This window comes from Notothenia coriiceps, unplaced genomic scaffold (genome assembly GCF_000735185.1).
Source record: "Notothenia coriiceps isolate Sejong01 unplaced genomic scaffold, NC01 NC01_scaffold00012941, whole genome shotgun sequence".
NCBI lineage: Eukaryota > Metazoa > Chordata > Actinopteri > Perciformes > Nototheniidae > Notothenia > Notothenia coriiceps.
The window spans coordinates 102,464-114,152 of NW_011345642.1; the positions used below are offsets into that span (position 1 = coordinate 102,464).

An 11,689-nucleotide genomic window follows, 5' to 3' on the forward strand; every position below is an offset into this window, starting at 1 on the left:
GGTCAGTGCTGTGTGTGTCAGTACTGTAGCTGAAATGCTGTTAGAGCTTTTAGCCGCTTGTTTCCCGCTTGTGTGCTTGTGAGATTGCGGCTGCTGGGTGTGTAGTAATTGTTTTTCCCCCTCGGCGTTACTCCTACTCACAGCTTTCAAGCATGCAGAGACACACACACACACAAACTAGAAACACACATACACACACAGTACAAACACAGACACACACTTTGACAGTTCCTGCCTCTTGACAGATGACAGTAGTGGAATGGAAATAGCCCACATTCCTCCTACTGCAAGCCGCCCAGTCTGGTCTAACCAGCTCTCTATACACCTCCTCCAGTCTCATCCTTTCTTTTTATCCATTCTTTCAGCAAAAACAATGTCTTTGCTCCCTTGCTTCAACTGTCTTTCCTTCTCTTCAGACACCCACATAGATCCAGCAGCTCTTTCAAAACTAGCAACACTATCAAAAGTAACCTATTCCTTGCGGGTGCTGATGCTAACAATGATGGGTTTGGTCCTGCATTTCACCTCCCAGAGCACATTGCACTCATTTGAAATACAATCCACTCACCTTAAGAGCATCAGCTACACTTTTATGAGGCTGGAGAAGCATCCACTCCAGTCCATAGTGCTCAGGTTACTGAATCACTTTTACACTCTCATGAGGTTTCATTCCTCATTATTACAAACATTAGCTTTTACATCAGTGACTGTGTCCTTTCAATATCTTAATAGGTAGTCAATCAGGATTGTCTGTTAGTCTACACAACAACACAAAATTAGGGGGAAAAATATGAATCTAGGGTGATTTCCTGCAAATGGAAAACAGATCTAATCCATTATTGTCACTATCTTCAAAGCAGTTCGTCCTTCACATTAGTAAAGACTGACAACACTGGGCTAGTTACCCATTCGCCTCATGATTCTGGCTTTGATAACATTGATTTTAAAGATGCATAAAAAACAATTTACGCCTTTATTTTGACAGTATAACAGATGTCCACTATCGGAATTTCATGACCAGCCAAACCAAGCAACATAATGTTTCAATTGACTCAGAAATGAATTGAAAATATTGGGTGCTCTTTAAAAGATTGCAATCTCTAGTTTTTTTTGACCAAATTTCTTTTACTTTTTGTTAGGGGGGTCAGTAGAGTTTTTTTCTCTAATGTTATGAAAGAGACGTATTACTTGTGGGACCAAGATCAAAAAAAGAATAGAGCTGCTCGAGCTGCTTTGAGCTAAATGCTAACATCAGCACTAAACACAAACTAAAGCTGAGCCTGATGGGAATGTTGATTTGTTTTTCAGTTATCTATTGATGTTAAAGTTGAAGATGATATTTATGTAACTTTTATTTTGATCTCAACTACACTGTACCTTTTTGTGCAACAGACCAAAGGAAACACCTGGCAACGCACTCAATACAGTCTTTGCGGTTGTTCCGACTACAGTGGGGGTCTGCAGGAGAACATTTTACCATTATCACACACACACACACACACACACACACACACACACACACACACACACACACACACACACACCACACACAACACACACCACACACACACACACACACACACACACACACACACACACACACACACACACACACACACACACACACACACACACACACACACACACACACACACACACACACACACACACACACACACACACACACACACGAATGTTTTTACCATCATCTGCAGAAACAAAGAAAAAACTGATCATGAGAAAACCACGCTGTAGTTCTTGGAACACTTGTTTCATAATATCCCATACGACACCCACCTGGATTTCAAAAACAGCTTGTTCTTGATTCATTTGTCATGTTTGTATTTAAGTACTTTATGTGATTATTGTTGTTTTTGTACCACTATGTCCCAAAAAGACCTGAAAATCTTTCTACCGCAGGCCCTAAAGATGTTACTGAATGTTTTCCAAGTCTGCAGCAGTCACTTGTTGTTAGCTCATCTTAGAGACATCCGCAACGTTCCCTTTATGAAAATTAGATTACCACAAAAAAATCAGACGGTACATCAAACGCAACACAGCCGTTTGATCCTTCAAAGCCTCAAACACCCTATAACACAATCCCTTGAAGTATGACATTCTCCTCACAGAACCCACTAGTCACAGTCACTTATTTATGAACAAGCACTGCGTTTGCCAAATTTCACTCAGAAAGAAGTGCTTCCGCTTCCCTTTGGATTTGAACAACAACTTCTGATTGGTTTATTTCTGGGCCATCATACGCACTGATCATCAGACAAATTAGTCGAGTGCTCTTGACAGCAGGGTCCCTTGTTCTTTATCTTTGCTCAATTATGAGCTTGACTGCAAGTCTTTCATCATGGTTGTTTATCTTACCTCACGTGTCATTCCGCTACACCACAGTACTCGATTATTTGTACTAAATACATGGTTTTGCAGCTGATAAATATCAACCCAAACGTCAGTCAGAAACTGAGACCTTTTCTTATCTCACCCCCTAATCTAGATCCTGCCTTGTCATTCGCTTTCAGAGAGAGCAAAGACAGTTTAAAAATGCTGATCTTTACTACCTGCTATTAGATAACTATAATCTTTAGGTTAACAGCGATACTAAATGTTTGAGAATTACCTTATTCTGCTTTTTTTTGTCTTGTCTATTTCTTAATAACCTCACACCTTGTCTATACAAGAGATTTTCTAAATGACCAAGGATTCAGCAGTTTCACAATCCAACACCTACTGAGGAAACTGTTGATACCTCAAGTATACTTTATGGATGATAACTTGATTGTAGTATATTTTAAAATGTATCACTTTTAATTAACTGAGTATCCTGTGGTATCTCTACTTTTACTTTACTACAAACTCTGAGTACTTCTTCTATAACTGGTAGTTTGAGTAGCAGCCCCTAATTTAAAAAATAAATGGGGTAAACAAGGTTACTCAGCTGTGAGGTTTAATACTCTGTCAGGACACGCGTCCTCCAGAAACTGAGTCCTGTGACTCACTCAGGAAATAACCGCTGTGTCTCGCCTGCCCACAGTCTGGTGTGGAAGCTGTGAGCAGACAGAGATACAAAGACTGCAAAGGAGGCAGCAACACAGACTGTTTTCATTGGGTTCATGCTTTAAATCTGGGAAATAGTAGAGCAGAGATACAGGAGAGACAGAGAGAGGGTGCCAGATAGGATCCACTTCTGCTTCTGTTATTCCAAGACAGCAGGAAGGAGAGGAGGCGGGTGAGGAGGAGGAGGAGGAAGAGGAGGAGAGAGTTCATAACAGAGTTCAAACCTGAGCCAGGATTCCTGTCTTACGCAAATATGTGGGCGGTTCAGGTCAGACCATCACTCTTTCCCAGGTTTAGAGTAAAAGGGTTTTTCCGATCAACTGCACACAGGAGATTTTTTTCTTTAGCCTCTTATCTTAAATCTCACAAGATGGTCATGGATTAGAAGTAAACATCAGTTCTGATGATTGTATTGTATCCACTACTGGTTTTTCACAAAATAAGTAGATTAAAGTCAGATAAAAACATCAGGGATGACCTTGTTGGCAGAGCCTTTGTGGTATTAATAGTCACATTCATCCCACCCTGTCTCCTAAAGTATATATAATGCTGTATCAGGGGAGTTTAAGGGTGGATGGTGGCGGTACAAAGCACAAGTTCACACGCGCTGTATCGCAAAACACTGGCTTCTGCCAGTCCTACTCATTATTTAATTAAATATAACAAGATTACATTACATCTAAAATCCTGTTTGCTACTAGACTACAGCTAATAGGAGTAAAACATGGGGCATAACTGATCTGATTATGTACTTCCTCTGTATATACCATTTCATGAAAGTTTTCCTTTTCACACATTTGATTATCATCTGTTCTCATCTAAAAAAGTACGACTCGTTTCCTCTTCCTTCTTGACTCCACTAGTAAGTGTGTGAAGCTGACCGTTGAGCAGCCCGACCAAGCAAGGAGGTAGAGCGTCCAAAAATATAACCCGATGTGGGCATTTATTAAAACAATATGCACAAAGTTCACACAGCCTCAATCCTGCTGCTGCTGTTCACGTGAGCCCAGCCTGCAGCCACCAGGATCTCAGCCACCAGGATCTCACAAACCCTCTACCACTCTACACAGACAGGGACAACAGAGCCTAAATACCCACACACCAATCAGCACAACAAGACACAGGTGAGGGGGAGCAATTAGACACAGGTGAGGGGGGAGGAGACAACACAGGGCACCATGTGAACACAATTGGGTAATCAGTAGGAGGGAACACAGAGACGACCGGAAGCAACAGACAAGATGGGGGTGAACACTTATACCATTAAATAAATACTACATCAACAAACTACACAAACATGTTCACGAGAGCTCTAGTAACGGCGTCTCATCGTTACAAAGTGAAAACTGCTGGAAACACAATGTTTTACCATCAAATTGAGCACATACTGTATGTGGCCGCCTGACAGCCTGCAGGCATGTTTGACACCCGCAGATCACCTGGGAGTTAAAACTATGGAGACTCAAGGGAAAAACCATTATTACTCATTATTGCTTGGTTTAGGTTTGGTAGTCCATTTATGAGGAGAGTCATGTTGGTGCATACGTTTCATGTTCCTCTGGTGAAATGACAGCTTGTTTTTTTGCTGTGGTGCATGTTCTCACCACATGACAGAAATTCAGCATGACCGAGGTCAACTAAAGGATTAAATACATGTGTGAAGGAGTACCAGAGAGCCACTATAAATCACACGCCCTTAGAGATACCCTCAGGCCAGTGTGTGTGTGTGTGTGTGTGTGTGTCAGTGGCCATGACACACCAGGTTATCAATCATACACAATCATCATCACTAGGAGCACTGACATTGATTCACCATGAGACAAGGAGAGAAAGTGTGTGTGTGTGTGTGTGTGTGTGTCACAATAGGGGGGTGACAACAACACTTCAAGTGGTTCAACTGACCTGCTCTGTTGAAGCCATTGATTTTATATTTCACAGGCCTTTCTTACAGCAACTGTCCTATCTCTGAAAACTGAAAAAAAAAAAATATATATATATATAATGAGAAGTGAGGCTTAACAATTCTGATGACACAACTATACTATAAATCAATTTAGTGTCAGGAATAGAAAGCACACTGTCCTTTTCACTGCTTTTCATTACCTTTCAGAGCTGTCATTTTGTCATGATTGAATCCTGTTTATATATACTTTGTGTGTGCGTGCGTGCGTGCGTGCGTGCGTGCGTGCGTGCGTGCGTGCGTGACTCCAGTAGGAAAGTGACAGTGAGCGTCCGAGGCCCTGACCCTTAATCCACTAACTGTCATCCATATCCCTCCCCACTTGATCTCCTCCATTTGTCTACGCATGGAGAGGGCTCACAGCCCACACTAATCCTGTGTGTGTGTGTGTGTGTGTGTGTGTGTGTGTGTGTGTGTGTGTGTGTGTGTGTGTGTGTGTGTGTGTGAACACCATATAAAGCGATGCACACACTCAGTCATGCACACACACACACGCCTCCACAAGTGGAAGTAGAGAGGGATGAGGTATACACAGCTGGGCTGAGCCTTGCACCACTAACCTACTTTGAGAATCTGAATGCAGCATCCGCCTCCCCATCAGTCTCTCTTTGAATCCGTATCCCTGCTGCATGTCTCCATCTCTCTCACATAAACATACAAACTGTACATATATACAAACTGTACATATACACACACTGACCCGTAGCTGCAGAGCGCTCATGTCACATGGTCAGCTTGTTTTTTCTAGATGGCAAACAGAGCACTGCTGCCACAGATTCGATGAAGGTGGAAAGAAAAGACTAAAACTGCAACAACCTCAGTCTTTTTTAGAGGACCAGAGGCGCAGTCACAGCTCATCCTCTCTCCCTACGAACGAAGAATGAATTTTGCATGATTCAGCAGTATCTTACAGTAAAAAAGGGAGAGGGGGTAGCAGTTGGAGACGTGCCCATTGTGCAAAAAAGAAAAGAAAACTGGCACAGACCGAGGATGTTATTTAGTAGTTTACTGACACATTGACCCCCTGAGTAAGTTACAGAGTGTTACAAATCTCTTCCTTAGAGCAAGGCTGGCATTCAATTGGCAGTGCCACGAGCCCCAGGAGACAAGAGGGCTGTAAGAGGCTGGTCAGATTCTCTACACACACACACACACACACACACATACGCACACAGAAAAACACACACATTGGCGCGAATACAGCCTTGGGTGAGTATTGTGTGGGCCTGAATTCCTCTAAAACCCAGAGATATTCAATTTACTCTAATGATAGACAAGAAAAGGCAGCATAATTAACAATTTAGAAGCTGAAACCATCAAATGTTTTACAGTTTTTCTAAGACATAATTTGAAAGAATCGTTCATCTGTTTTTCTGTTAAAAGTCCTGGTTACATAATGTGACAGTATTCCAGTGGGGTATAAATAGAGTGCTAAAGACCATTACAGAGTGTGTTGTGTGAAGCACTGAGTGTACTGGCAGTCAGAGGGGGATACACCTTTTTCCTGCATCTTTAGCAGGTCTAACAAACTTACATAATTGTTCCGATCCTCCCTTTTCCTGTCCACTCTAGTCGGCCTTCTCTTTCCTTTCCGACAGACCTGACACACACGCTTTAATGCAACCAATGAACTCCCACAAAGGCCCAAGTGGAGCACGACGTTCTTTGCCTGAAATTCACTTCTGCACATGACTTCAGACTCCTGGGACATTTTAGCATGCTCTGGTTTTTCTTTCCAGAAAGGAGAAAAATGGCTAGATTTTGCCTCACATTTGCTCTCTACGAGCCCTTTGATGGTCCTAATGAGAGAAAGACAGATCTGTGACTCTGTTGTGCATTAGACCTTTACTGCCCAGTGCCGTGTGTTAGATGAAGAGGAAACAGGATACTTAAAAAACCAACGTGTGCTTTTCTTCCTCTGCTCCAGACAAGTGTTGCCATAAGAGTCAGAGTCACTTATAAAAGTACTTTAAACCCCTTTTCAAAGCAGAGAAAACTGAGTGGAGGTCCAGCAGGATTTGCACACATGCATCATGTTCAATGCTTTTATTCATGCAACTAGATCATGTTTAAATCCTAAAAGTTGCTTTCCATATGGGCCAGCCTGACTTAGTCAGTTGAGTCAAACTTAAACCACTAACGGGATGTCATGATTAAATGTAATGTGCCATCTGATATTCAAGGAGGCCAAACTCAACAAGGGCCCTTTTTGTCAAGGATGAAACACACAGACACACTTTAGTCTATACAGTAAAGTCGAGTCCCCATACAGAAGCCAGAAGTCTTTCAATCTCCCCATCAGCTTCTCAAAGCAGTTACTGAGCCGTAGTGAGATGGACTGCTAATGCATGACAGAGTGTGAAGCGTACGTCTGTCAAAACAGAGAAAACACACACTTTTTAACAGAGGTGAGTCACACACCTCTACCAAACATATCTCTGGCAAAACTAACAGAGCCAACAAAAACAATTCGTTTTCTAGTTTTTTTCTAGTCATTGGTGTTGCATCTTAAAGGAAAAGTTAACATTTTGATAAGCCAGTGAGCCAGTTAGAATAGCTTTGCAAAAAGAGTGTTACAGAGGAAAACAGCTCGCCTGTCTCTGTCTGGAGGCCACAAAATAATCCACCAACTAGCAGAAGTTTAACTTTTTCATAAAATAAACAAAATGTAAAAACAAAACCCAGACACCCACTCCAGTTTAACTATTCCTTTAAGCGGTAATACACACATGTATCAATCAAAATGAATGTCTTTTCACATGGCAGGTTAGCAGAGGTCAGTCCTGTGGTTACAATTCACACAATTCTGAAACCCCTCAGGTCAGGGAAATGGAGCGCACTCACAAGTTGCAGGAAGTAGGTAGGTCATGTTTTATTTTCCTTCTGTAGCCTTAAGCCATTAAATAAAACCAACTTGTTCGTTGGATATGCTACAGTACAAAGCAAAAATGTATCTGCCAAACCTCCCTGAATTCAACAGACAGTTGACAAAAAAGAAGACAGAAAACTGCACTCAGGTATTAAAACCTTTATATTGTCAATGCCTCATGATTTACCCTCAACTGTGAGTGACCAGACTTTCTTTGTGGAGGTAAGTTTTGCATAGGGCCTCAGTTGCATGTCCCTCTGGTGCTCCCATCTTCCTCAGGGGCCCTCAGGTGCTTCACCGTCACACAGACTGCATACAGATCCTTGCTGCCTACTCAGGCTTGAAGTAAACATACATACTGTAGCCACAACTCTCTGTAGATATGTGCAGTACACTGAGGGACCCCTCTTGAAAAAGTTAAAATATGGACAAAGGCACCACTAAGATGAATACGCTAGAATGCTTCTCTCTTACCCACCTGACAGTGTGTTAGCTGTGTGGGAAAAGACAGCAGCTGCAAATCACCTCCAAAGACAAAAACACAAATCCTAAACGTAGAAGGAAGCTGGAGAGAATGTCCTGCGGCCGGCAGCTGAATGTCTCTAAAATCTCAAAGCCGAACTGGTGGTGCGCATCTCTCCTGGCCTGAGTTAGGCTACAGTGTGCCTTGACCTCACAAACCACACACACAGAAGTTCCAAGATGAAATGGCTGGTTTTCACAGTGTGCAAATGAAGCGGTCTGCAGCCAAACTCACAAGCTGTCACAAGACGTGTTATGAAGCGAGTGTTTAGAATAAATGCTCCGATTTAAATGCTCTGATTCTTTACATATGGAAGTCTCTATTGACGATGTGCACACAGCTCACATTCTAACAAAGGTTACAGAGAAGCAGAGATACAGTAGGTGTTCATTTGATGGACTGTCAAAGCTGCACTCCGTCAGACAGGCTTCACTGTAAGCAAACCTTTGTGGGCTGCCGCTGGCCTATTGTCCATTCAGCGACTGTGGTTGCAGAAGGCATTGTATTGTTGACTGTTATGCCTGTCAGAGGGATTACTGTAGACCCGTTTTCTCTAAGCCTTGGGCAGTACGCTGACTGTGGTTGCAGAAAAGTAACGGATATAAAACATTTGGACAATCGAGACAGGACAATCCAACAAAAAGAAAGAAAAGAAGCAAGACTAAGGCTTTGTTCAGACTACCAGCCCAAATCCATTGTTTGACATGACCACATTTGAAAATGGTTTGAAATGTGGTTTGAAATGTGATTCCAATCGATTTCTACAGATTTGTACGCTCTGCCCACTCAAATTAGATTTCAAAGTGTCTTCTTGTGTTGGAAAGAAGCGTCACTAGTAGCATCGTAGTACCTGACACTTAGGTCGTCACAAAAGAAACCATGCAGATAGGTTGGCCATCTTGAACACACATCTAATGTGGTCACTTGCAAACAATAACTTAAATATCTGCTTTAGTCCAAAATCTAAGGGCAAACTATTCAGTATGGTTGATGGGATATTTTAGTCTGGGTTGTTCTGGGCCATGTTGCTCGCATGTGCAAAATAATGTTAGCATACTAGGTATCATTTTCCAACAAAAAGAAGAGTTCAAGCCTGTGAAAATAAAAAAGAAGAATTAATTATGACAGAAAATAAGGGCTTTCCTTGAAGAGAAACTCCTATAACACACTTGGAGAACTGATTCACAAAGAATATTTAGTCCATCATTGTCCCTTGCAGTCTCTCACTGGCCACACTCCATATTTCTTTGGCCCTTTTCCAACTTGCTCTGGCACTTCATGCCGCCCCCCTTATCCCCTCCACACACAGCTCCTGTCTCGCTCTCTCATTCCCTCTCAGACATCTCACCATCGCTGCTACTACGACTGTGTCTCACTCTTACTCTTCAATCACACGTTATTTCCTTCCCCACGCTTTTCTCGCGGTCTGTTCTCCATCTGACACCTCCGTATCTCACTCTGGCCACCTCTCTCCCTCTCACTTGACTTGTGGCCTGGCAAAATGTGTGTTTCTCTTTGTGAGATATTGAACTTTCTCAACCAACCAACCACAAAGAGTAGATCCATGTATGTAAAACCCATATGTTTTATTGCTTATCTACTCCCCCCTCCATGAGCCCAACTCTGCTGTGGGTTAATGTGTGGGTGTTAAGTTGTTCTAATAAAAAGTAACAATTTGTGGAAAGTGTTCTCCACCATTTACCCCAAAACTAACCACCAAAATAATAATAACTGGAATTCTGCAGCCTCTCTTTTCTGCAGCATTCTTTTTATTTCCAGATGAGAGCGCAGACTGTGGCATAAATCACACACATACACACACTTATAATTCTACGTCATGATCCATCCATCTATCTTCACAGCAAACAGTACCAAAGGGAGAAGGGTGAAATGTAATTTGTGTGAGTGTCAGTGTCAGCATGCAGCTGTGAATATACAGTGTTTGCAAGTCAGTGTGTGTGTGTGTGTGTGTGTGTGTGTGTGTGTGTGTGTGTGTGTGTGTGTGTGTGTGTGTGTGTGTGTGTGTGTGTGTGTGTGTGTGTGTGTGCGTGCGTGCGTGTGTGCGTGCGTGCTTGTTATATGCTCCCGGCTGTTGCCAGTTATCCCTGGTCGGCATCACAGCACCATATGTCTGTCTGTGGGACTGTGTTGATGTGTGGCACCGCTGGAGGCCCGGCCAGCCGCAAACAGCACAATGACAGCTTTATGCCCGATGCAATGCATTGCAATGCTAAATAATCACATCTGCAGCTCTCCCAGCAGTAAGCATGGGGAATACACACTTGACTGAGGTCGAGGACATCCAGTAATGGTTCTCTCACCTGCAGGGAAAGTTTATGTATTAGAGGCTTAGTAGAGGGTTGCTGGAAAACAGGGGCAAGGCCAACAACCCCCGTAAAAGTGTGATTGACCGCACTATGTTGCTTGTTTGGTTGTACATGGTCGGATACTGAATATACCCATTGGCCTACAGGCCAGCTGGCTCATTCTTCAGAATCCTCTTTATGAACGAGCACATTATCAGTAACCAGCTGTTGTTTCTGCAGCATGGAGAAGGACAGAAATGTTGCACAAAAAAGGACTAGCAAAGAAATGCAAAATGACCCAGCAAAAGATCTCTGTTAGATCTGGGTTTCTTGGTCAGTGACGCTTTTACCATATCTATGTCAGGTGACTGTGTTTGTGTTATCCAAGTCGCTGTGAATGGCTGTAGGCTGTTTAGAGTAACAAATTAGCTTATTTCAATTGATAAAAAGTACAGTTTAGAATACTTTCAAGTTGGCTCTCCATAGTTGCACTGAATAAACAAGGCATGCAAGAGAGTATGTACTCAGTTATTATTGCCGACAAACCAGAGAATGTACTCCGCTTTTTCACAGACACCATTGTCACTTTAAGAAGCTTCTCTAAAACTTGCCACACTTCTGAACGTACTGTGTTTGGATGTCAGCGTGTGCAGGGCTCCTGTTTGCAGTGATGCATCTGTGCCAACACTCTAGTCATGACTCATGATGAGTCAGAGATAAATGACGATCGTTGTCTCCTGCTATGCTTGGTGCCGTGAGAAGACCTGTTGGGCCAGCAGTAACACCAGGCGGACCGATCCCACGGCTAGGTAAACACAAGTTTACCGCTGCCACGAGCATAAATATGAAATCCGTGATTATATGGTCAGTGTTCATGTCTGATTCCTCTCAAGCTTGATCTTAACCTTGTTTAGTTCCTTATCTCCTCATCACGCCACTGTGCTAGGTTTCACAAGCACATAAGG

The 11,689-nt window shown here is 42.7% G+C and overlaps 2 protein-coding genes across 2 annotated transcripts in view; one reads left to right on the forward strand and one right to left on the reverse strand.

Annotated features, from left to right (window-relative positions):
- kdelr2a (KDEL endoplasmic reticulum protein retention receptor 2a) overlaps positions 1-11,689 on the forward strand; it is a 263,345-nt gene that overhangs the window by 101,568 nt on the left and 150,088 nt on the right. The gene's annotated exons all lie outside the window — the stretch shown is intronic.
- The window catches only part of cyth3b (cytohesin 3b), a 30,994-nt gene that overhangs the window by 18,733 nt on the left and 572 nt on the right, over positions 1-11,689 (reverse strand). The gene's annotated exons all lie outside the window — the stretch shown is intronic.